The following is a 25,381-nucleotide window of genomic DNA, read 5'->3' as shown; positions in this document are numbered from 1 at the left end:
TGCACAATTTTATTACCAATTTTTTGTTGGGGGCACATTGAGACCAATCAAGATCAAATATTGGCTTCAGCCACAGGCACACCACTACCCCACCTTATCAATAACAAATGCTGATAACAAAGTGAAAATCACCAGTGTAGAATTGGAGGATTTTACAGATCCCAATACATTAGAAACATCTTATGTTGAAGATGATGGCTCTTTGGAATTTAAAATACAAATAGGGGACAAATTATATTTAGAAAATCCTGCAGTCTCAGCTGCTGAACACCCTATAGTTGCAATATTCTTGTTTACATATTATGTCTAGAAAAATTATTGTTGATGAATTACACAGACAAGCCCGACATAATTTTAAGAGACTCCCAGTAGTCACAAAAAGCATAGATGATTTATGGCAGAGCGACTTGATTGAAATGGCAAGTGGACAGTTGAAAAACTTAGACAAAATCAACAAGGGCTACAAGTATCTACTCACTGTAATAGACACATTTTCAAAATTTGCCTGGGCTGTGCCACTCAAATCCAAGACTGGAACATGTGTTACAGAAGCCCTCAGGACAATCATCAATCAGAGTGGAAGATCCCCGCGCTATTTGCAAACAGATAATGGCAAGGAATTTTATAATTCAGTGTTTCAACAATTTATTAAAAGCCAGGCAATACAACATTACTCGAGTTACAGTGATCTCAAAGCCTCAATTGTAGAGAGATTCAACAGAACCTTAAAAAATCTTATGTATAAACAATTTACACTTCAAGGTAATTATAAATGGATTAATATTCTTCCAGAACTTCTACAAAAATATAACAACTCGGTCCATTCCACAATCAACATGAAACCCTCTGAAGTAACTTCATCTGATGAGCAAAAATTGATCAGCACTGTTTATTATCCTAAATATCAGCCAACAACAAGAAAGGCCAAATACAAGGTGGGTGATCAAGTAAGAATCAGCAAATATAAGCACTTATTCAAGAGAGGCTTTACAAGAAACTGGAGCACTGAATTATTTACAGTGGTTCAAGTTAAACCCGGGACCCTTAACACATATATAATAAAGGATCACCGAGGAGAAATTCTCAAAGGCAGGTTCTATGAACAAGAGCTCAGCAAAACTAAACAGCCTGACACATATCTCATAGAAAAAATTATCCGCAGAAAAGGCAACAAGTTATTTGTCAAATGGCTAGGACTTCCAGAACACAGCTGGATCGATGCAGACAAAGTGATAATATGAACACCTGGGATGTTATAAAAAGGCTGCCAGAACCTGAACAGCAGAATAAGAGAAATGGCAAGTTGCTACCTGATAATATTAGGTGTCTTATTGTTGGGCCATCTGCTTGTGGTAAAACTACACTAATGGTTGATAATTTTTTATTGGCACCCAACTGGTTAGACTGGAAAAACAGGCACTTGTATATCTTCTCTAAGAGCTTGGAACAATTAAAATATCAGCAGCTGATGAAGCTATATGATGGATTGGATATTGCCACTTTTGAACCAGATGTTAAGCCACTTCATGACTATCTCGATAATTCTGTTGTTGTGTTTGATGATATTATATTAGATAATCAAAACAAGGTTAGGAATTTTTTTACACAGGGCCGGCACAAAAACATTGATTGCTTCTACCTGGCACAGACTTTTTCAAAAATACCCAAGCAACTGATTCGAGACAACAGCAATTTTATATGTGTGTTTCATCAAGACCATACCAACCTCAAACACATACATGATGAATATGTAGGTGGGGACTTGAGCTACAATGATTTTTCTAAATTTTGCAGCAAGTGCTGGAGCCAGGACAGTTATGGGTTTGTTACAATTGATATGACAAGAACACCCAATAGTGGCAAATACAGAAATAAAATCAACAATTTTTTAGATATTGAAACATATATAAATAACCATGAAAAGGCCAATCATTGATGATCTTAAGTTAAGAGATTATCTTGTAAAAAGATTTAAGGGATGGAAATCAGAGAACCGTGGAATTTATGAAAAACACAAACAAACAGAACAGCCTGTAATTGATGCTATTAATAATTTAGGTAAGAATATCAAAACTGTTACAGAGCAAAATCAAAACTTGCTCACAGAGCTTGTACCTGTAGCTGCTAGGAACATATTAGATTATCCATTCACCCCACTTTCCAGTATTCATACACCTAGTCCTATTGCTCCTAGAAGAATTGAGGCTAGTCAGGATCCTATTGAATTGGGTCTTCTTGCTCAAAAATATTTAACCACACCTAAAGACAATAAAGATGAGGTCTTTGGCTTATATGCTGACACAGAGCTTGATGGCAGCATCATACATAGAATTGGCAATTTCAGAGTAACATTTATGGGAGATGATATAATTGTATATTCAGAATCTCGACTTGGAGAAAAAAGTGCTTTTGTTAAGTACTCCGGAACACCTGGATTGTGGGAACTCATGACCAGGAAGAGACCTGGCAGCTATACAGATCAAGATTATGAGCATTACAAAGAAATATTAGTAAAATCAGATGCTCTATACCAGAACAATGATCCCACACAAAAAAAGAGTCAAGTCTAGCAGTGGGGCAAAATACAACAATTTAATCAAGCCCATATGGTCACAAATCAAGACTGGCAGTGGAATCAAACAATACAACACCCTGCCTAAAGAATTTGTGTGGGTTGATGATGTCAGGAAACTTGTAGATAGGTTATTGGTGATAGCTGGGGAGGAAAATGCTGGGAATCACAATTTTTACAATGAAAAGGTTGGAATTATGGACATGATAAGCACAAAATTGTCTAATTTTATAGTAAATGACACTAAAGGGATTGGATATCTTATAAAAATTATTAACACTCTACCACCTAAATTTTGGAATATTTCTGAGGGTCGGGGCCTTGTTAATGATATTATAAACAAGCTGCCATTTGAATTACATATTCCAGGCTATCAATATTGTGGTCCCGGTACAAAATTGGACCATAGATTAAACAGAGGGGATCCTGGTGTTAATCCCTTAGATGCTGCTTGTAGAGACCATGATATTGCATACAACACACATTCTGATCTTGACAAGAGACATGTTGCAGACAAGAAATTAGAAGAGGCTGCATTTGGCAGATTTGTAAGCAAAGATGCTTCTTTGAGTGAAAAAATAGCAGCATTGGGAACCACCATAGCTATGAGCACCAAACAAAAACTGGGGTGGGGGTTGTGAATATGTATATAATAAACCTACAATGAAGGCCAAGGGTGTTATGTATCAAGTACCTTATGCAGGTCTCAAATCTCTTAAAACTATTGACAGTCTCTTAACAAAAAAGCAGCGCAAGAAAAAAAATTCTTGTATTGCAAAGGGGCATGGTATGAAATTGTTGCTTAGTACCCCCCAATTAAAAAAATTACAGCAATCAAGGAAAAAATCACATGTGGGGGGATTTATATTTACCATCCCTGCCATCTTAGCTGCTCTCGGGGCTGTGGGGAGCTTGGCTGGGGGATCAGCTGCCATAGCAAAAACAGTAATAGATGCCAAGAAGAATAGGGCAGAATTAGATGAGCAGAAGCGCCATAACCTGGCCATGGAGAAACAAGGCAAAGGTGTTAAGAGAGCCATGAATAAGTTTAAAAAAAACAAGAGCCGCTTACAAACCAAGATATTGAAGCTTTAATCAAGCCACTGGGCATCAAACATTTTAGAGGTGTGTACATGTCTGATTCTTTACCAGAACAACCACTCAACAAAGAGTGTGGCATTGTCAATTTGGATAAGTACAAAAATCAGGGCACTCACTGGATCTGTTATCTTAAATATTTAAAAAATAAGGCATTTGTGTTTGATTCATTTGGAGGTGTTCCACCTGAAAATTTAATAAAATATCTAAATTCATCTAATCTTTATTACAATAATGCCCGTGTTCAAAATTTCAGAGATGTTAATTGCGGACATTTGTGTTTATCTGTTCTTAGATACATGTCTCAAATAAATAAACCATCAATTGAAGATTTTCAAAAAGCCTTGTGGTATCTGAAACATCATGGGGGTATTTCATCTCACCAGCCAAAATTCAATATTGAAACTCAAATTACATGATGACATAGTGTATCCCAAAACAATAGCTCTCAGAGCATTTTATGGCATGTACCTAATCCCTAATATTACACACCACAACAACACAATTGCAGTAGGGGATGAAAAAATTGTCATCACTCCAGGGCAATATAATCTCTCCACTCTAAATGCTCAATTACCCAGAGGTGTAGTATTAAGTCAAAATTCTGTCACTCACAGAGTAGAGATTGTATCTGCTACAGAAACAGTGGATCTGGCTACTATAGGAGAGCTGTTGGGATTTGAGAACAACACAAAACTTGAACCAGGCATCAAACACACTGCTATGAATATACCTAAATTCTTAGCCATAGAGACTCTGAATATTCACTGCAATGTGGCTGAGGGTATGATCACCAAATCAAATGGCATAGGCACTCACAAACAAACAGGCATCATTGCAACATTCAAGCCTAATTCTGAATTCATGGAGCCTATTATCTACAATCCATCCCCAACATTATATTTTCCTGTGTGTCATAACAGAATAGATAATATTGAATTGATGGTCACTAATGAAAAAGAAGAATTAGTTGATTTTGCCGGAGCCACAACAACTGCAATCATAGAGATTAACATTTAAATAAAAATACATACAAGAAGAAAATGGAAAATATTGAGAGTTATGAGCTACAATCATTCCCCCCAAACAGGAGGACCTTTGCAAATTTAAATCAACCCAACACAGAAATTGAGGTTGATCTTGATGTAGGGGATGGATTTATACACCCCCACAGAGCAGATCTATACATCAAATTTGATGTTGTAAAGCTCGATGGAACAGATTATCCGGCAAATACAAATATAAGACTTGTAGATAATTTTGTGCCTCATCTGTTCTCTGAAATTGAGATCAGAAAGCATGGCGTTGTTATAAACAGAATAGATTATCCCGGCATTACCTCCACAGCTTTGGCCACATTAAAATTATCCAAAACCGAGGCTTCATACTACAAAATAGGTGGATTTGAGGCTGGTGATAAGATATTATCTAAAAACCACACTGTGCTGTTCCCTATGCGCCTATTGCCAGGATTCTTCTCAGATTATAAAGAAATTATGTGGAAGGGTGGGTTAAGAATTACATTTAGAAGAGCTGCAAATGATAACAATGCTTTGATGAGGTACAGTGCAATAAACCCCACAGGAGAAGCTCTGCCCAATACCCTACCTGATGCAGGCAAATGCATTATTCAGACTATGGAGTTAAGAATCCCTGTTGTTGAATATGAAGCCAGTTATGCTCTTAAATACAAAGCAGATATAATAAAAAATCCACAGATTCCTCTACAATTTTATACATATCAATGTGTACAGAAGCCCGCAACTGGTACATATTATGAATTTGATGCTACAAATTCATTCTCCAGCATACAATACGACATGCCTGATTTTGTAGTGGTATTGTTTCAGACTGGAAGACACAACAATCAGGAAAAAAATTCAAGTAAATTTGATACCTGCAACATCAAGAACATATATCTTAAAAATGGCAGAAATGAGGTCTTTCCTAGAGAAAATTACAATTTAGACATGTCCAAGGATGATTTCCTCAAATTATATGAGGCATTTTCTTCCTTCAAACGTGTCACTACAGGCAATACTGATATGTATTACACTCCAGATGAATTCAAAGCACAGAGACCCATGTTTGTAATCAACACTTCAAAAAGAAAACAAGTTGTGGTGAATGACAGGACAAACATTAAAATTATCTGTGAATTCCATGAGGCATTACCTGATAACACCATATGTAGTGTTATTCTCATAGGAGAAAAATCATATGTTTATGATGTAAGAAATGAGAGAGTCACGGAGCAATTCTAGAGGGTCTCTGCATATTGCATTGTTTTAATATACAATTTGAACCTGGTATCCAATTGAACTTAAACAAGAAGTAAATATGTGTATGTGTGGATGGGTGTATATATGTGTGTGTGTGTGTGTGTCCTGGCCTAGTTTTAAGTGTGGCCATCAAGAGGGGCATATTTTTGACAAGTTTATGGACAGCAATCTCACAAAAGTGCCTTTTGTACGTATAGGCACATCAATCTGAGGGGGTTCATACTTTCTCATGGAATCCATGAGGGCTTTTTTACAAAAATCTTGGATTAGACAGGGTTCCACACTTGAGCAAAAAACTCATATGGGCATGTTGAGCTTGTTTTAAGTGTAGACAATTCTGCTTGAGGGGGGTTCATACTTTCTTGAGTTTATAATATTGTATTTACTACTACTTAACATTAACTGGAATCGACAATAATTTACAATACTGTTACAAAAATTACTTTTCTTTACATCAATGTTTTACAAAAACTAACGCAACTGTCGCGTTTGTACAATTTACAATGTTCCCAGAAAATCCCCAAAATCTACTCACTATTACATATATATGAACATTCACAATCACAATCATTACATTAACTTGCTTGTCATTTCATTTATCTGGTTTATATAAACAGTCATGGACGGGGAAGTGAAACCCTCTCTACTCTGGGTTTTATTTGACCTATAGCTTGCACTAATGGGTTTGGATGCATCGTAATCCATCTTTACAGGTTATCCCGGGCGATATGTAGTAAATCTTCAATCCTGGGCTGGTCCATGTTTTCGTGGAGTTGTTGTATACGTGTCGCTAACGTGTAATGTCCAATGTATCTGAGTGCTCTGTTTTGTACATATTGCAATTTCTGTAAATGCGTTTTAGCGGCCTGTAACCATGTAGGGCCGGCATATAATAATATAGGTCTAATCATCATTTGATACAGATGGAGTCTTGTTTCAATTGACAACGCTGGTGATCTTAGTAGAGGCATGAGGTATCCTGTTCTTTGTTTTGCCCTTCTTGCCACCTCATCTAGATGTGGGCCAAATGTCAGTCTTGTATCAAGGCTTATTCCTAGGTACTTTATCTTATTGAGCGTAGGGACTGGCGTCTGGAATATTTGGAGTTTGATTTTCTCCCTAGCTCCACTCGATGCAAAAACTATGGTGTTGCTTTTTTGTTGGATTTATTTTTATTTTCCATTTCTGAGTCCATTTTATTAATTCTGGCACATACTTGTTATTCGTTTTTCGCAAGTGGACAGTAATTTTGCATGTACTAACAATGCAGTATCATCTGCATATGTTGCTAGTAATCCTTCTTTCGGATATGGAATATCTGCCGTATATAATGAGTATAACGTAGGGGAAAGGACAGAGCCTTGAGGCACCCCTGCTTCAATAGATCTGGAAGTAAATTTCTGGCCTTGACAGTTACTATAAACTTTCTGTTTTGCAGATAATTCATCATAACTTTTAAGTAGCACTGAGGTAGCGGAAGTTGTTGTAATTTGAGCAATAGTCCACCGTGCCATACTCTATCAAATGCTTGCTGCACGTCCAGAAATAGACCAGCGACACGATGCTTTCTGTTGTTATGAACAGCAATATAGTCAACGACTCTGACAAGTTGTTCGGTAGTACCGTGATTTTTCCGAAAGCCAAATTGGTGGTTTGGTATTAGCTGATGTTCGTCTATAATAACTGTGAGACGCTGGCACAACACAATTTCGAAAAGCAAACTAACTTGAGATAATAGACTTTTAGGCCTATAGTTTGTCTTCTCGTGCGGATTCTTTCCCATTTTTGGAATAGCTATGATCTTTGCCATTTTCCATTGTGTTGGAAAATAGCCCAGTCGTATAATGTTAGTAAAAAGTTTGGCAAGTTACACAAACCCCTTTCTTGTGAGATTCTGAAGTGCCGCAGGTGGAATACCATCTAGGCCAGGTGCTGCTTTCGGTTTAAGCTTCTTTGTCAGCCTTTGGACTTCACGAGGTATTACGTGTGGAGCATCAAGAATCGATGGATGTTGTAGAAGTTGGTTGGATATATTTTGAACCTCTTGCTCTGTTTCTTGATCATTAAGTTCTGCATTAAGTTTGAAATGCGTTTGGAATTGGTCTGCAAGAGTTTCCGCTAATTCCTGAGGATTCACTATAGGTCCTTCTGGAGAATTTAAGGAATTCAACGTTAGCTTATCTCTTGCATTGAGAGTGCGCGCTAACTTCCAAAATTGCCTATCTTGTGGTTCCAGTTTTCGTAGACGTTCATCCGATTGGGAGGTCCGCTCTCTTACTAGGAAATTATGTAATTCTTTGGCAAGCAACCTCCATTCGTAAAGATGGTGGGGTGATTGAGTTCTATACCAGCGACGTCGGGCCCATCGTGTCAAACAAAGTAAAATTTCCAATACTGGAGAAGTGTTTGGCGTAGGTAAAGTAGACATGGTAATCGTTGTCCGGTTCCAAGATGTTTTAATAACCTCTGCAAAGTTGTTTACTGCTTCATCGATCTCCTCAGCCGTATTCATTGATTGATGGAGGTTCAGTCTCATATGTGATTGCCGGCGAAAAGCATTCCAATCTGTTTTGGGTTCCTGTAGTGCCTGGAACCTACGATAGTAGATGCCCTGGACAATAGCTGCGATAACAGGGAGATGATCCGAGGTAAGAGCGTCTTCAGCATGTGGTGCAGTACTAATGCCTACTCCTTTGTTCAAAAGTACGTCTAAGACATCAGGTGTTCCTCTACCCCTAGGGTAGAAAGTAGGGTCCAGTGGAGCAGATATAGAAAATTCAGTATCTGGCAGCGCTTGCAGTAGAATATTTCCAGACGGGTTAGATATTCTGGAGTGCCATATAGGATGCTTGGCATTAAGATGATAATTAATCAGAAGCTACCACGTGGATTTTGAATTTGAATTTGATTTTAAAATTGTGGGAGCGTCAGCACTTAGGCTATTTTGCTCCCGTCACATTATACGGGGGCCAGCCCCTTACCATTACATATGACAACTCTAACGTTGCATAATTAAAAATCTTAAAAAGTTCTGACTTCTGTTAAAACCTGAGGCTGCCAACAGGCACTCAGCACACACAAGGACAAAAAACAGGACAATACACACAAAATTATACTGGCCATAGTGCCAGTCGACAGAGGCTCGCTACCACGTGGACTCAGTGGGGCCTGGCAACTGTGGATTAGTTGGAGCTTCTCGAACAGCGTACAGGCGAGATATAAGACTAACATAAATGTGTATTTTAAGAAGTTAGTCAAGCATTTGCTTGTAATATGAACACAATCCATCCTTGGATGTTCACCAGATACCTTATTATTCATTATTCTTAAAAAAATGTCATCTTGGCATTTTGTTTTAAAAGTTTTATTTAAAAAAATATTATATTTTTTAAAAAAATATATATATCCTTTTCGACAAATGAACATTAAAAGCATGTTAAAACATAGAAAATAACACAAATTTTGCCAACCCTGTATGGAAGTAACATTGTGAAAATGAAGTCGTTAGCGAAAGATAGGAAATTTTGGAACACAAAATTCCTTTTACTTATTACTTTCTCTCTAATTTACAATTGTCGAAATGTAACTTGCTTTGATGCCGAGAATTATTACGTTAAGTAATTTTCACGGAACTATCTTGTTCTATATTCATGGCTATTGCTCAATCTATAGTAAATTTCGAGATTCCATCACTACATATATACGTGCAAGAATCGCATGACATGAAAGTGACCCGTCCCAACCGAAATAACTGCGGTAATTTTCTTTCTTGCTTCGGTTTGGTTTCTTTACGAAACATTATTAAGCATTCCTGTGGGACAAACCCGAAAGTATAATCGTCTTGTACATGAGAACAGGTAAACTGAAAATTCTTCGTGAAATGAAATTTGTTGCCAAAGTACAAGTCCCCACTAGTTGAAATGGTGGCCCAGAGATGGTAGAATTTGCTTTCGGTTTATCATTTGTGTACGTTGGTCCGTGCACATGACGCAAATTAGAAATCGGCACGGATTTATATCCTTATTCTCTCGTTTTAAGAAACGAAAATCACACAAAACGAGGTTTTATGTTTCAGCAAGTAAAACAGCAAATTTCCTACGGAACCAACACGTTCCCATGAGCAGTGAATTGAACTGCAACATATACTAAGAAAAATTGGTGGCCTGAAAACAACATTTCTTTCCCTTCATACGCAAAAATCTTTCGCCTTTTACTAAAGATTTCCGTGAAGCGGAACAACAAACAAGTCTAATACAATTTTTCTAAAGGCTTGGTACAAACTGAGCCCGATTAGCAAACACAACGAAAAGTGTAGGGGAAAATGTGTGCTCTTGCTCAGCTTGATAATCTCTCACCTTCTGAAATTTGCAGGCAGGAGGATCTGTATGGGCGCTTGCTGCTAAATTTCCAAATGCTCTTGTCATTTCACAACGAAGCCGAACATGGAAATGACTTCAGAGACAGGATTCTATGGAAACAGAGTTAGCATGATCAAAACAAAGTGTTTTAAACAACATGTTTTCTCCGTTTAAAACATATTTCTTTGCTTCTTTCAAATGTTTAAACAAAGCGTTTGAAACATTTTTCTTTTCAGATTTGTTTAAAACACATTTTGATACTTGACGTTTGATAGTTTGTGATTATTTGTGTGTTTTGTAACTACGCGTTTTCTTTAAATGAGTATCATTCTCTTTATTGTGCATTAGAATCTGCTCAGTGGCTCAAAATGTACATCAAATAACACACATATGGTGATGAATACCGTGGGCCACGTTTAAAATTCATGGCTATGATTTATGCAGGTGTTTAAGATTTAGTTCCATTCACGATGATAATTAATCAGAAGCTACCACGTGGACTCAGTGGGGACTGGCAGCTGTGGATTACTTGGAGCTTCTCGAACAGCGTACAAGCAAGATTTAAGACTAACATAAATGTGTATTTTAAGAAGTTAGTCAAGCGTTTGCTTGTAATATGAACACAATCTATCCTTGGATGTTCAACAGATACCTTATTATTCATTATTCTTAAGAAAAATGGCATCTTGGCATTTTGTTTTAATAGTTTTGTTTTTTTAAAAAAAATATATCCTTTTCGACAAATCAACATTAAAAGCATGTTAAAACATAGAAAATAATACAAATTTTGCCAACCCTGTATGGAAGTAACATTGTGAAAATGAAGTCGTTAGCGAAAGATAGGAAATTTTGGAACACAAAATTACTTTTACTTATTTCTTTCTCTCTAATTTACAATTGTCGAAATGTAACTTGCTTTGATGCCGAGAATTATTACGTTAAGTAAATTTCACGGAACTATCTTGTTCTATATTCATGGCTATTGCCCAATCTATAGTAAATTTCGAGATTCCATCACTACATATATACGTGCAAGAATCGCATGACATGAAAGTGACCCGTCCCAACCGAAATAACTGCGGTAATTTTCTTTCTTGCTTCGGTTTGGTTTCTTTACGAAACATTATTAAGCATTCCTGTGGGACAAACCCGAAAGTATAATCGTCTTGTATATGAGAGCAGGTAAACTGAAAATTCTTCGTGAAATGGAATTTGTTGCCAAAGTACAAGTTCCCACTAGTTGAAATGGTGGCCGAGAGATGGCAGAATTTGCTGTCGGTTTATCATTTGTGTACGTTGGTCCGTGCACATGACGCAAATTAGAAATCGGCACGGATTTATATCCTTATTCTCTCGTGTTAAGAAACGAAAATCACACAAAAAGAACTTTTATGTTTAAACAAGTAAGCAGCAATTTCTACGGAACCTACACGTTCCCATGAGCAGTGAATTGAACTGCAACGTATGCTAGGAAATGTTGGTGGCCTGAAAATAACTCAGGTTTCCCTTCATACGCAAAAATCTTTCGCCTTTTACTAAAGATTTCCGTGAAGCGGAACAACAAACAAGTCTAATACAATTTTTCTAAAGGCTTGGTACAAACTGAGCCCGATTAGCAAACAACGAAAAGTGTAGGGGAAAATGTGTGCTCTTGCTCAGCTTGATAATCTCTCACCTTCTGAAATTTGCAGGCAGGAGGATCTGTATGGGCGCTTGCTGCTAAATTTCCAAATGCTCTTGTCATTTCACAACGAAGCCGAACATGGAAATGACTTCTCAGAGAGGATTGTATTGAAACAGAGTTACCATGATCAAAACAAAGTGTTTAAAACAACATGTTTTCTCCGCTTAAAACCTATTTCCTTGTTTCTTTCAAATGTTTAAACAAAGCGTTTGAAACATGTTTTTTTTTCAGATTTGTTTAAAACACATTCTGATACTTGACGTTTGATAGTTTGTGATTAATTGTGTGTTTTGTAACTACGCGTTTTCTTTAAATGAGTATCATTCTCTTTATTGTGCATTAGAATCTGCTCAGTGGTTCAAAATGTACATCAAATAACACACATGTGGTGATGAATACCGTGGGCCACGTTTAAAATTCATGGCTATGATTTATGCAGGTGTTTAATATTTAGTTCCATTCACGGTGATAAATAATCAGAAGCTACCACGTGGATACAGTGGGGCCTGGCATCTGTGGATTAGTTGGAGCTTCTCGAACAGCGTACAGGCGAGATTTAAGACTAACATAAATGTGTATTTTAAGAAGTCAGTGAAGCGTTTGCTTGTAATATGAACCCAATCCATCCTTGGATGTTCAACAGATACCTTATTATTCATTATTCTTAAAAAAAATGTCATCTTGGCATTTTGTTTTAAAAGTTTTATATTTTAAAAAAAATATATCCTTTTCGACAAATCAACATTAAAAGCATGTTAAAACAAAGAAAAAACACAAATTTTGCCAACCCTGTATGGAAGTAACATTGTGAAAATGAAGTCGTTAGCGAAAGATAGGAAATTTTGGAACACAAAATTCCTGTTACTTATTTCTTTCTCTCTAATTTACAATTGTCGAAATGTAACTTGCTTTGATGCCGAGAATTATTACATTAAGTAATTTTCACGGAACTATCTTGTTCTATATTCATGGCTATTGCCCAATCTACAGTAAATTTCGAGATTCCATCACTACATATATACGTGCAAGAATCGCATGACATGAAAGTGTCCCGTCACAACCGAAATAACTGCGGTGATTTTCTTTCTTGCTTCGGTTTGGTTTCTTTACGAAACATTATTAAGCATGCCTGTGGGAGAAACCCGAAAGTATAATCGTCTTGTATATGAGAACATGTAAACTGAAAATTCTACGTGAAACGGAATTTGTTGTCAAAGTACAAGTCCCCAATAGTTGAAATGGTGGCCGAGAGATGGCAGAATTTGCTGTCGGTTTATCATTTGTGTACGTTGGTCTGTGCACATGACGCAAATTAGAAATCGGCACGGATTTATATCCTTATTCTGTCGTTTTAAGAAACGAAAATCACACAAAAGAAGGTTTTATGTTTCAACAAGTAAAACAGCAACTTCCTACGGAACCTACACGTTCCCGTGAGCAGTGAATTGAACTGCAACATATGCTAGGAAAAATTGGTGGCCTGAAAACCCTCTGTCCGAAGGGACCTCGAGTGGAAACCTCACGGTGCCCAACGAAGCTCCAGACCATCGAACGTCGATATCGCCGCGGCATAGACACGCGATGTCAGTGAGGAATTTCAACCTACCCGACCCCGTCCAGGGAAATAACGGAAGACGTTCAACAAACCAATCATCCGATAGGCCAACGAGCTCAACCATTCAGGGGGGACAAATCGTGTTCCCAATTTCTCCCTCTGATAGGCTATCGAGGCAACCAATGATAGATACAGAACGCCTTAGCGATTCTGAAATGCACAATATCGACAACCGGGAACCTCGGGGCATTGTATCGTAGTACGGTTACACATCAGATTCTGTTGTAAATGAAGAGAGAAGAGTATCCGCTCACACGGGAGCCATCCCCAAATCGCAAGGAGGGAAAATGCGCCCACCACGACGAGTATATTCCAGATCTTCCGAAAAGTTATTTATGAAGCCAACGGATAGAAGAGAACGTTATATGCAATCCACACAAAACAAGACCGTTGATCCCGATGGGTTTCAACGCGTACCTCCAAGGAAGACAGTTCCGGCCAGTACTGTGACTGCTGATCCACCATCAACAATTGAAACATCAAATAGATATGATGCGTTCACATCAGACCAACCGGAATTACAACCTGAAAATATGCAGATTCAAACAGAGGGAGAAAACGAAATCGCCTTCCGTTTCCACACCAAAACCTGCCAGAGAGCCGTTGATCTATGTCTATCATCAACCGGCACCTCATAATTTTGTCATGAAAACTATCGAAACTACCAAGATTAACCCAAGGGTGCGTTACACAATGGATAGTATACGTTTCCAATGTACTTCATCAAATGATTTCAACAAATTAAAAACATATCTTCAAACAAACAGAGAAAGATTCGCCATAGCTCCGAATCGTCAAAATCGTCCACTTCGGTTTGTCTTTCGACATCTTCCTATAGATCTAGATACAAAGTTCATCATGTCGGAGCTCATTGATTATGAATTTGAAGTTATGACTGTTCACCAAATGAGCCAGCGTAACCCAAAAGGTCCCGGAAGGAAGAACATACCACTATTCCTTATTACTCTCAAGAGATCACCAGCAGCATCAACGATCTACGATTTGGAAAGTATTAACATCTGTAGGATTGAGGTCGTAGCCCCCAACAGTCATACAATGCCATAAATGCCAACGTCTAGGCCACACCCAGCAACAATGTTTTACCATACCACGCTGTGTTAAATGTGGTAAACCACATGAAGCATATAAATGTCAGAAGAAGAGGGATGATCCCCCCACATGTGCGAACTGTGGGGGAGAACATCCGGCAAACTTTAGAGGCTGTCGGATCTTCACTGTAATAGATCAACAACAGAGAAAACCTCAGATGATAACTGCCAGTCAGAACCAGCACTACAGCTCCAGCAGCTTCAGCTCCAGCTCCAGCTTCAACATCTATCAGGCCCACTGAAGCAGCACGTTATACATCTTATGCATACAGAGTTGACCCACAGTCTCGAATGGGACAACGTCACCAACCTACAACAAATACTGGGCAAGCTGGCCAAGGTCTGCAAATACTCCTGGATCTGGCTAATACATGGAACTTTACCAAGATATGGCAACATGTATCCAGAGGACTACAAAAGATCTCCAAAGCAACCTCTGGAATGTCTATAATACCAATCATAATACAAATACTGATGGAAATGCAATCTGATGGCTGTTTTTAGTCGACATAATTTGCTTCAACACATCAATTTGCTGATATACAATGCCGATGGCATAGCAAATCAGACACCTGAACTCACTCATCTACTTTGCAATAAAAATATAGATGTTGCACTAATTAACGAGACTCACCTCAAACCACATATGAAATGGACCATCTCTCGTTATAGAATTTTCCGTGAAGACCGACTCTAACAAAGAAAAGGCGGACTTCTCATATTAACAAGACAAGGAATCAACGCGGCAAGAATAGCACTACCCACATTTACATCAATTGAGGCAATTGCAATTAAGGTGCATACTACTTCAGAAGATCTGATATTAGTTGCAGCGTATCGGTCTCCAGCTACAGTGCTGGATTATCAAGACGTACTACAATTGGACACACTGGGATCAAACGTTATTGTTGGAGGCGATCTTAATGCCAAGCATCCTATATGGCACTCCAGAATATCTAACCCGTCTGGAAATATTCTACTGCAAGCGCTGCCAGATACTGAATTTTCTATATCTGCTCCATTGGACCCTACTTTCTACCCTAGGGGAAGAGGAACACCTGATGTCTTAGACGTACTTTTGAACAAAGGAGTAGGCATTAGTACTGCACCACATGTTGAAGACGCTCTTACCTCGGATCATCTCCCTGTTATCGCAGCTATTGCCCAGGGCATCTACTATCATAGGTTCCAGGCACTACAGGAACCCAAAACAGATTGGAATGCTTTTCGCCGGCAATCACATATGAGACTGAACCTCCATCAATCAATGAATACGGCTGAGGAGATCGATGAAGCAGTAAACAACTTTGCAGAGGTTATTAAAACATCTTGGAGCCGAACAACGATTACCATGTCTACTTTACCTACGCCAAACACTTCTCCAGTATTGGAAAGCATCGTGTCGCTGGTCTATTTCTGGACGTGCAGCAAGCATTTGATAGAGTATGGCACGGTGGACTAATGCTCAAATTACAACAACTTCCGCTACCTCAGTGCTACTTAAAAATTATGATGAATTATTTGCAAAACAGAAAGTTCATAGTAGCTGTACAAGGGCAGAAATCTACTTCTAGATCTATTGAAGCAGGGGTGCCTCAAGGCTCTGTCCTTTCCCCTACGTTATACTCATTATATACGGCAGATATTCCATATCCGAAAGAAGGATTACTAGCAACATATGCAGATGATACTGCATTGTTAGTACATGCAAAATTACTGTCCACTTGCGAAAAACGAATTAACAAGTATGTGCCAGAATTAATAAAATGGACTCAGAAATGGAAAATAAAAATAAATCCAACAAAAAGCAACACCTTAGTTTTTGCATCGAGTGGAGCTAGGGAGAAAATCAAACTCCAAATATTCCAGACGCCAGTCCCTATGCTCAATAAGATAAAGTACCTAGGAATAAGCCTTGACACAAGACTGACATTTGGCCCACATCTAGATGAGGTGGCAAGAAGGGCAAAACAAAGAACAGGATACCTCATGCCTCTACTAAGATCACCAGCGTTGTCAATTGAAACAAGACTCCATCTGTATCAAATGATGATTAGACCTATATTATTATATGCCGGCCCTACATGGTTACAGGCCGCTAAAACGCATTTACAGAAATTGCAATATGTACAAAACAGAGCACTCAGATACATTGGACATTACCCGTTAGCGACACGTATACAACAACTCCACGAAAACATGGACCAGCCCAGGATTGAAGATTTACTACATATCGCCCGGGATAACCTGTAAAGATGGATTACGATGCATCCAAACCCATTAGTGCAAGCTATAGGTCAAATAAAACCCAGAGTAGAGAGGGTTTCACTTCCCCGTCCATGACTGTTTATATAAACCAGATAAATCCCCCTCCATGTAGGACTGCCTTGACGGGGCGAGGGGGCTTAGTAGGGAGGTCAATTTCATCTCATCATTTCACCCATTCTTCACATCCATATCTCACGTTTTTCACCATTCCATCACGTCATTCATCTCCATATCTTTGACCTCCCTCTAAGAAACTTATGTATTGAGGTCATTTTCATCTCATCATTTCACTCATTCTTCACATCCATATCTCACGTTTTCACCATTCCATCACGTCATTCATCTCCATATCTTTGACCTCCCTATAACTAAGGGTCCTGCTAGAGGAGACAACCTCGATAAAAAAACCCTATCCCAAGGTGTGAGTTGCACGTGCCGATGGGACAGTGTTGGCTGCAGGGGTAGGTGCATTCGCGAACGTGGCCTCGGGGATTTCGGTTTGGTCGTCGAGTAGCCTCCATTTTTGGGGGTAGGCCTTCCTCGGCATAGAGGGCATGTCGAGGCGACAATTTATGGACCCTCCACCATAAAATAATTTTGTATATGGGTACAAAAAACAACTCAAACGGGGGGAAACCCCCAAAACGAGCGCGGCCTTCGAGCCCGCTCCAATTAGTGGAAAAGACAAGTAACGTGCCACGTTACCTTGTTATCAGTATTGTTGAGAAGACCGATAGTAACGATGTTTCTGCAACAACAAAGAAACACGGAGCTGCTACATTGAAGGACTTGTCACCATTCCTTATCAAGAAACAGCTAGACTACGCCGCTGGTTCCGATGTTCCAGAAATAAAGAAGCTGCGAAACGGGAGTCTACTTATCCAGACCAGCACAGATCGCCAGACAAACAACCTTTTAAAGCTAAGATCTTTGGGCGACTTCCCTGTTAATGTTGAACCTCACCGTCAACTTAACAGTAGTAGAGGTGTGATTCGCCACTGTGATCTGCTAAATGCTGAGGAGGAAGAGATTCTTGAAGCACTCTCAGACCAACATGTGACCGCAGTACAGCGAATAAAGACTCGTAAGTCCGGAGAACTAGTACCAACTGCTTCACTCATAGTGACCTTCCAAACGACCACTCTCCCAGATATTGTACGGGCTGGATATTTGAGACTCAAAGTCCGTCCGTACATACCTAACCCGATGCGGTGTTTCAAATGCCAGCACTTTGGGCACACTCAGCCTTCCTGCAAGGCAACTACCGCCCTTTGTGGTAAGTGTAGTAAGCCTGATCATGGGACCGAACCTTGTTCTTCAGGTCCCAAATGCATTAACTGCCAAGGCGAGCACCCAGTCTGGCATCGTGACTGCCCCTCTTTCCAACAAGAGAAGAAAATCAGAGAGTTGGTCGTCACAGAGAAAATCTCTGCTGGTGAAGCGAAACAACGTCTCCGTGACAGTATACGCACCACTTTACCTGTGCCATTCGCTACAGTTGCTGCAGCTGCTCTTACCCGTCGCAGTATAGGGGTACAAACCAGCGACGTGTCCACGCAAACAACAACACTTCCTGTAGTAGCTCGTCCTGCTTCGAGGAAACCAGCAACCACTCCTCGCTCCACAGAGAAGCAGTTGAAGCAGGTTCACACAAAAGAATACTTCCTGAAGACCAGTAGCTCTCCAGTCAGGGTGGCAGCCACCACCCTGAAACTTAAGGCGCAGCTGAAAGCTGCCCGGCGGGAGCTCAAAGCACCCGCCCCCACTCCTCCTCCTTCATCCCCTTCGCCCTCTGTGTCCTTACCCGAGGACATGATACAGGACGAAGCCGCGGATGAAGAATTTATCAAGGTGACAGGGCCTAGAAATAGAGTACGCCTTAAAAGGTAACAATCACACCTACAGCTATGGCTTATTGTCTCCAATGGAACCTTAACGGTTTCCGTACACATCTCGAGGAACTGCAAATTCTAACATCTGAATTTGACCCTGCCATTATATGTCTCCAAGAGACACATTTTCGTCCAAATGAATCAGTGATTCTGAACGGATACACGCTTTACCGCACCGACAAGCTTCCTGAGGGTCGTCGTGCACACGGTGGTGTTGCAATCGGTGTTCGAGATAACATCCACTCAACGCCAATCTTTCTCACCACCCCCCTCCAAGCTGTCGCCGTGCGGGTCCATCTACCACAGCCAATATCTGTGTGCTGTGTCTACATCACAAGGGAGGAGCGATTCTCTCTTGAGGACCTCCTTTCTATATTTGAACAACTTCCGTCTCCTGTAGTTCTTTTGGGCGATTTTAATTCCTACCATTGTTTGTGGGGCTCCGTTCGTACAGAGCCCCGGGGTCAAATTGTAGATCAATTCCGTGAGGCATCAGATTTAACGTTGCTGAATGATGGGACTCCCGCATATTTCAGCCCTTCCTCTGGCACATATTCTGCGTTGGACTTGTCCTTTTGCAGTCCCAGCCTTGCTCCTACCACATCTTGGAGCGTTCATACTGATCTCTGTGGGAGTGATCACTTCCCTCTCATTCTTACCATCGAACATCTTCAGCAATCACGTGAGCAACACCCTCACTGGAATCTCAGTCGGGCCGACTGGGAAGCCTTCGAGCGTGCAGTGGACCTTGAGGTCGATCTTGCATCGACTTTACCACCAATCGACGCCTTAGACATCTTTGTATCAGGAGTGCATGATGCTGCACGCACCTCCATTCCACATCCCAGTGGACCTGCGAGGCGACGCCCAGTCCCCTGGTGGACTGCGGAGATCGGTGCAGCCATCAAGGACCGCAATCATGCTCTCGATCGATTTAATAGGAACCACACTGCCGCAAACCTCGAGCAGTTCCGCATTAAACGTGCCCGTGCCCGTCAGCTCATTCGAGCCAGTAAGAAGGCGTGCTGGTATGACGCTCCAGGAGAACTGAGAACTCCAACCGGTATTATCCCTTACTTTGGAGGATGCCCCCCCACAGGTCACTCTCGCAGCGCCTGAAAGCGCAGGTGGGAGGAAATTTGCCGGGGGAGATCAACTACCCGAAATAAAATATGACGTCAGAAACCCCATCTGAGTATAAGTAATTTTCGTATTACGCTCCAGGAGAACTGAGAACCCCAACAAGTAATTTTCCCTTGTTTTGGAGGAAGCCCCCCCACAGGTCACTCTGAATAAAATTTAAATTACCATAAATCCTTTACCACTTATGGTATTTAATGCACTCTCAATGAGTTACAAACACACTGTACACAGTTCAACTATTAATCATAGAAAAATACAAGATTCTTGTTTCTTTAACAAAGAATGCTCGAACCAGATAATGAAAACGTCGCCTGTCAGTTGATGTACATCATGACGTTGCACACGATTTTTGTGTAATTTATCTTGCAACACACGCCTCACACGAATGCATGCATATTTGTACACTGTTATTTTTTGGTAGATCTACCTAATTTGCGTCGACATGAGCTCATGCTAAAAGTTTGGAAAACAACAGCAAGGATATTTTTAACATATCACTTACGCATCTTCCTTCTCCAAATCTTAAAGACGTTCCTCACCCATTGCCGGTGTGGAAACAACACTCAGTCCTTGTTTCACAAATGTGTGATCACCAAATTTTACGGGAAAAGATTATCCCTTCTCTTCACCAACAAGCTTCTTCCGCTCCAGAACCAACCGCTTTCTTTCTTTCTCTTCTTCTAACCTGTACCACCGTCTTTTTTGTACAACAGAATTAACTCGGATAATTTGTCAGTTAAAATAGTTGTATATTATCACAATACTTGCAGATGTATATGTCCAAGATATTTTTGTAATAAACGTTTGAACAAACTGTCTACCTATATTCATGCGATAGCATGGAGAATATTACGCTGTAACTTTTATAGGTTTTCGCCATCACTGCAAATTGTCCTTGCGTGCAGCCGCCGTCACATCAAAATGTCCTTGTGCATAGCGAAAGCAAACTGTTTTTGGCGGTAAATTTTACGACAATGAGATCTTCAACAACAAGAGATTAAAATTTGTTATAAAGGCACTTGCAAAACCGTGACTTTGAATTTAACTTCAAAATAACATTCACGTAAAATGTGATTTAAGAATTTTACTTTATAATGACTTACAAATGGTGCCATCTAGCGTTATTTTCTGAACTTCGTATTGTACCGGTTTACGGACGTAAGTAGGTTATTTAAATGTTCTCAACATTCATTACATTCTTTTAATATTATGATGCCATATGACAATAACCGTCATACTGGGTCCAATACGTGTCTTCTCTGACGAAGCAGGCTTCGTCGAAAGCCGTTTGGACCAAAGTACGTCGCATCCAGGGGGGTGCATCTACTCCTCTGAGCGCTCTGGAGCACGATGGGACGTTGTACACAGATTCCGGAGACATAGCTAATATCTTGGCCACGCAGTTTTCTGGTGCGTCTAGCTCTGTAAATTATGAACCACGTTTCCGCCGTGAGAAGGACCGTCAGGAACGACGCCCTCTCGTTTTTCGAAGTCATAACACCGAGCCATACAACTCTCCATTCACTGAACGGGAGTTCGATCAGGCACTTCGAGATTCTAAGAACACAGCTCCTGGAGTGGACAAGATCCACTATGAGATGCTTCGTCATCTGCCCATTGGAGGAAGAAATTTCATTTTGGCGGTATTCAACAGGCTTTGGTTGGAGGACTCTTTCCCCACTTCCTGGAAAGAAGCTATTATTGTTCCCATCCTGAAACCAGGTAAACAACGCACCGCAGCCTCGAGTTATAGACCTATTGCCTTAACTAGCTGTGTGTGCAAGTTGATGGAACGCATGATCAACAAGCGTCTCACCTGGTTTTTGGAGGAAAACTGCTTGATAAGTAATTTTCAATGTGGTTTTCGCTCCAACCGTTCCACACTGGACCATCTGGTTCAGCTGGAAACACACATTCAGGATGCATTCCTCAACAAGGAACATTCAGTTGCAGTTTTCTTTGACCTCCAAAAAGCATATGACACAACGTGGCGTTTTGGCATCCTAAAGCAGCTCCATTCTTGGGGCGTCCGTGGCCATATGGCGTACTTTATTAAAAACTTTTTATCTGATCGTTTTTTCCGCGTACGTGTTGGGAACTCCTTTTCGGATCTTCAAGAACAAGAGAACGGTGTCCCGCAGGGCAGCGTATTAAGTGTGACTCTGTTTGCCATAGCAGTGAACAGTGTTATGGCGAGCATTGTTGCCCCTGTACATGGTCTTCTGTATGTAGACGACCTCACGATCTTTTGTCGCTCACGGAATCTCGCGGCAGCTTCTCGTCAACTCCAACTGACGATAAACCGTTTGGTTGAGTGGTCCTCCCAAACAGGTTTCACCTTCTCATCCGAGAAATCCGTGTGTGTTCACTTTTGTCGTCAACGTACATGTCATTTCGATCCTGACCTGTACATGGGGAAATCTCCCCTGTGCTTCGTGAATGAGGTCCGCTTCCTGGGCCTCATTTTCGATAAGAAATTAACATGGCTACCTCACCTTCGCCAGTTAAAGTTCTCTTGTCTTCGAGTTCTCAACCTTTTACGTGTTTTATCCCATACTTCCTGGGGTGCTGATACGACGGTACTGCTTCGATTGTATCGTGCACTCATCAGGTCGAAGCTTGATTATGGATGTGTTGTGTATTCTTCTGCCCGCCCATCTAGACTTCGCATCCTAGACACCGTCCACCATGCTGGTATACGTGTGTGCTCTGGTGCTTTTCGGACCAGCCCTATCGCCAGTTTGTACGTAGAGGCATCTGAGCCGTCGCTGTCTCTGCGAAGACAGCGGCTGGTAGTGAACTACTTCCTCCATCTTCGCTCGATGCCTTCACATCCCTCATTTCACACCATCTCAGACATGAATAGGCTGGAAAGGTATCGGCTCCATCCTAGTGTCACTAGACCATTTGGTGTTCGTGCAGACGAGATCCTGTCAGCACTTGGTGTTGACAGTGATCTTCCTGGCGTCTCTCCACTCATTCTGCCTCTCCCTACCTGGGAGTTTCCTGCACCTTCCATCGATTTTTCTCTAACTGCTCTTCCAAAAGCAGAAACACCAATGGTTGTATACCAGCAACGGTTTTTAGAACTTCGTGCGAAGCACCCCAATTTTAATGTATTTTACACGGATGGGTCCAAGACAGTGGAATCAGTTGGTTGCGCCTTCGTCCTAGACTCTCAAAGTTCCAGTTACTCGCTTCATCCTGCGTGTTCCATCTTTACGGCAGAGTTATATGCAATTCTAAAGGCACTGGACTTTGCAGACGTCAATGGTCTGAAGAAAGTCCTTGTGTGCAGTGATTCGACCAGCGTGTTACAGACCCTGGATTCGCCGTATTCCCGGCATCCGGTAGCGCAACGCATATTCAGACGGCTTGTGTCCTTATCAGCCAGTGCGGATGTACACTTCTGTTGGGTCCCTAGCCACGTGGGCATCCAGGGGAACGAAGCAGCTGATGCTGCTGCCAAGTCTGCTGATGCAGATGGCGATGTTCTCGTCCACCTTTTGCCTGCTAGCGACCTGCAGAACGTGTTCCGTTGTCGCCTTCTTGACACTTGGCAGGCCGAGTGGGATACGGAAACGGGGAACAAGCTTCATGCTGTTAAACCCACCATAGGTGCTTGGCGTTCCTCATCCCGTCCCTCTCGGCGAGAAGAAGTTATTCTTACCCGCATGCGTATAGGACACAGCCGTCTAACGCATGGTCACCTGCTCCAAGGGCTGGACCCTCCGTTGTGTCGTGCTTGTAATGTTATTTTAGGCATCCGACACATTCTCGTTGAATGTGTCGATCTTGCTTACCTCCGGCAGACTTTTAACCTTTCCGGCTGTTTGTCATCCCTCTTGGGTGATGACAGCAGTATTTTATCCCATGTTTTTAGTTTTTTGCGAAGAGCTGGACTCTTCCACCGTCTGTAAGGAGGTTTTTAGTTTGTTTTTTCTGACTTTTTAATGTGTTGTGTTTGTCTCGTGCAGGTCTCTTTACTACCTTGCACTTTTAGTTTTTTCCAAGGGGATATCTACACCCCTTTTTTAAATTTTAAGTCAGAATTTTAGATAAGGGGACATTTCCCCGTATACACAGAAGGGTGCGAAATGGCTTTAAGTGCCGACGCACCCACAAATTTTAATTCAATCAATCAATCAATAAACCAGATAAATGAAATGACAAGCAAGTTAATGTAATGATTGTGATTGTGAATGTTCATATATATGTAGTAGTGAGTAGATTTTGGGGATTTTCTGGGAACATTGTAAATTGTACTAACGCGACAGTTGCGTTAGTTTTTGTAAAACATTGATGTAAAGAAAAGTAATTATTGTAACAGTATTGTAAATTATTGTCGATTCCAGTTAATGTTAAATAAACAATATGCTAGGATACACAAATCCTGAAGTCAAATCCAAAAAAAAAATCCTGAAAACAACTCTGGTTTCCCTTCATACGCAAAAATCTTTCGCCTTTTACTAAAGATTTCCGTGGAGGGGAACAACAAACGAGTCTAATACTATTTATTCTAAAGGCTTGGTACAAACTGAGCCCGATTAGCAAACACAACGAAAAGTGTAGGGGAAAATGTGTGCTCTTGCTCAGCTTGATAATCTCTCACCTTCTCAAATTTGCACACAGGAGGATCTGTATGGGCGCTTGCTGCTAAATTCCCAAATGCTGTTGTCATTTCACAACGAAGCCGAACATGGAAATGACTTCACAGAGAGGATTCTATGGAAACAGAGTTAGTATGATCAAAACAAAGTGTTTTAAACAACATGTTTTCTCCGTTTAAAACATATATCTTTGTTTATTTCAAATGTTTACACAAGGCGTTTGAAACACGTTTCTTTTCAGATTTGTTTAAAACACATATTTTGATACTTGACGTTTGATAGTTTGTGATTATTTGTGTGTTTTGTAACTACGCGTTTTCTTTAAATGAGTATCATTCTCTTCATTGTGCATTAGAATCTGCTCAGTGGCTCAAAATGTACATCAAATAACACACATATGGTGATGAATACCGTGGGCCACATTTAAAATTCATGGCTATGATTTATGCAGGTGTTTAAGATTTAGTTCCATTCACGATGATAATTAATCAGAAGCTACCACGTGGACTCAGTGTGACCTGGAAACTGTGGATTAGTTGGAGCTTCTCGAACAGCGTACAGGCGAGATTTAAGACTAACATAAATGTGTATTTTAAAAAAATAGTCAAGCGTTTGCTTGTAATATGAACACAATCCATCCTTGGATGTTCAACAGATATTTTATTATTCATTATTCTTAAAAAAAATGGCATCTTGGCATTTTGTTTAAAAGTTTTATTTTTAAAAAAATATATCCTTTTCGACAAATCA

At 40.4% G+C, this 25,381-nt stretch overlaps 3 non-coding genes across 3 annotated transcripts; all 3 read left to right on the top strand.

Annotated features, from left to right (window-relative positions):
• The first annotated feature begins 10,122 nt into the window (after window positions 1–10,122).
• On the top strand, window positions 10,123–10,240 carry LOC145997850 (U5 spliceosomal RNA). Its single transcript, XR_014443238.1, has one exon. It is a non-coding gene; the product is annotated as a U5 spliceosomal RNA (small nuclear RNA).
• Window positions 10,241–11,802: 1,562 nt separating this feature from the next.
• LOC145997802 (U5 spliceosomal RNA) lies at window positions 11,803–11,920 on the top strand. Its single transcript, XR_014443193.1, has one exon. It is a non-coding gene; the product is annotated as a U5 spliceosomal RNA (small nuclear RNA).
• Window positions 11,921–24,447: 12,527 nt separating this feature from the next.
• Window positions 24,448–24,565, top strand: LOC145997674 (U5 spliceosomal RNA). Its single transcript, XR_014443070.1, has one exon. It is a non-coding gene; the product is annotated as a U5 spliceosomal RNA (small nuclear RNA).
• Window positions 24,566–25,381: the final 816 nt, after the last annotated feature.

The sequence above is a fragment of the Lepisma saccharinum genome, chromosome 13 (genome assembly GCF_977018435.1).
Source record: "Lepisma saccharinum chromosome 13, izLepSacc3.1, whole genome shotgun sequence".
NCBI lineage: Eukaryota > Metazoa > Arthropoda > Insecta > Zygentoma > Lepismatidae > Lepisma > Lepisma saccharinum.
This window is presented reverse-complemented; position numbering and strand designations above follow the sequence as displayed.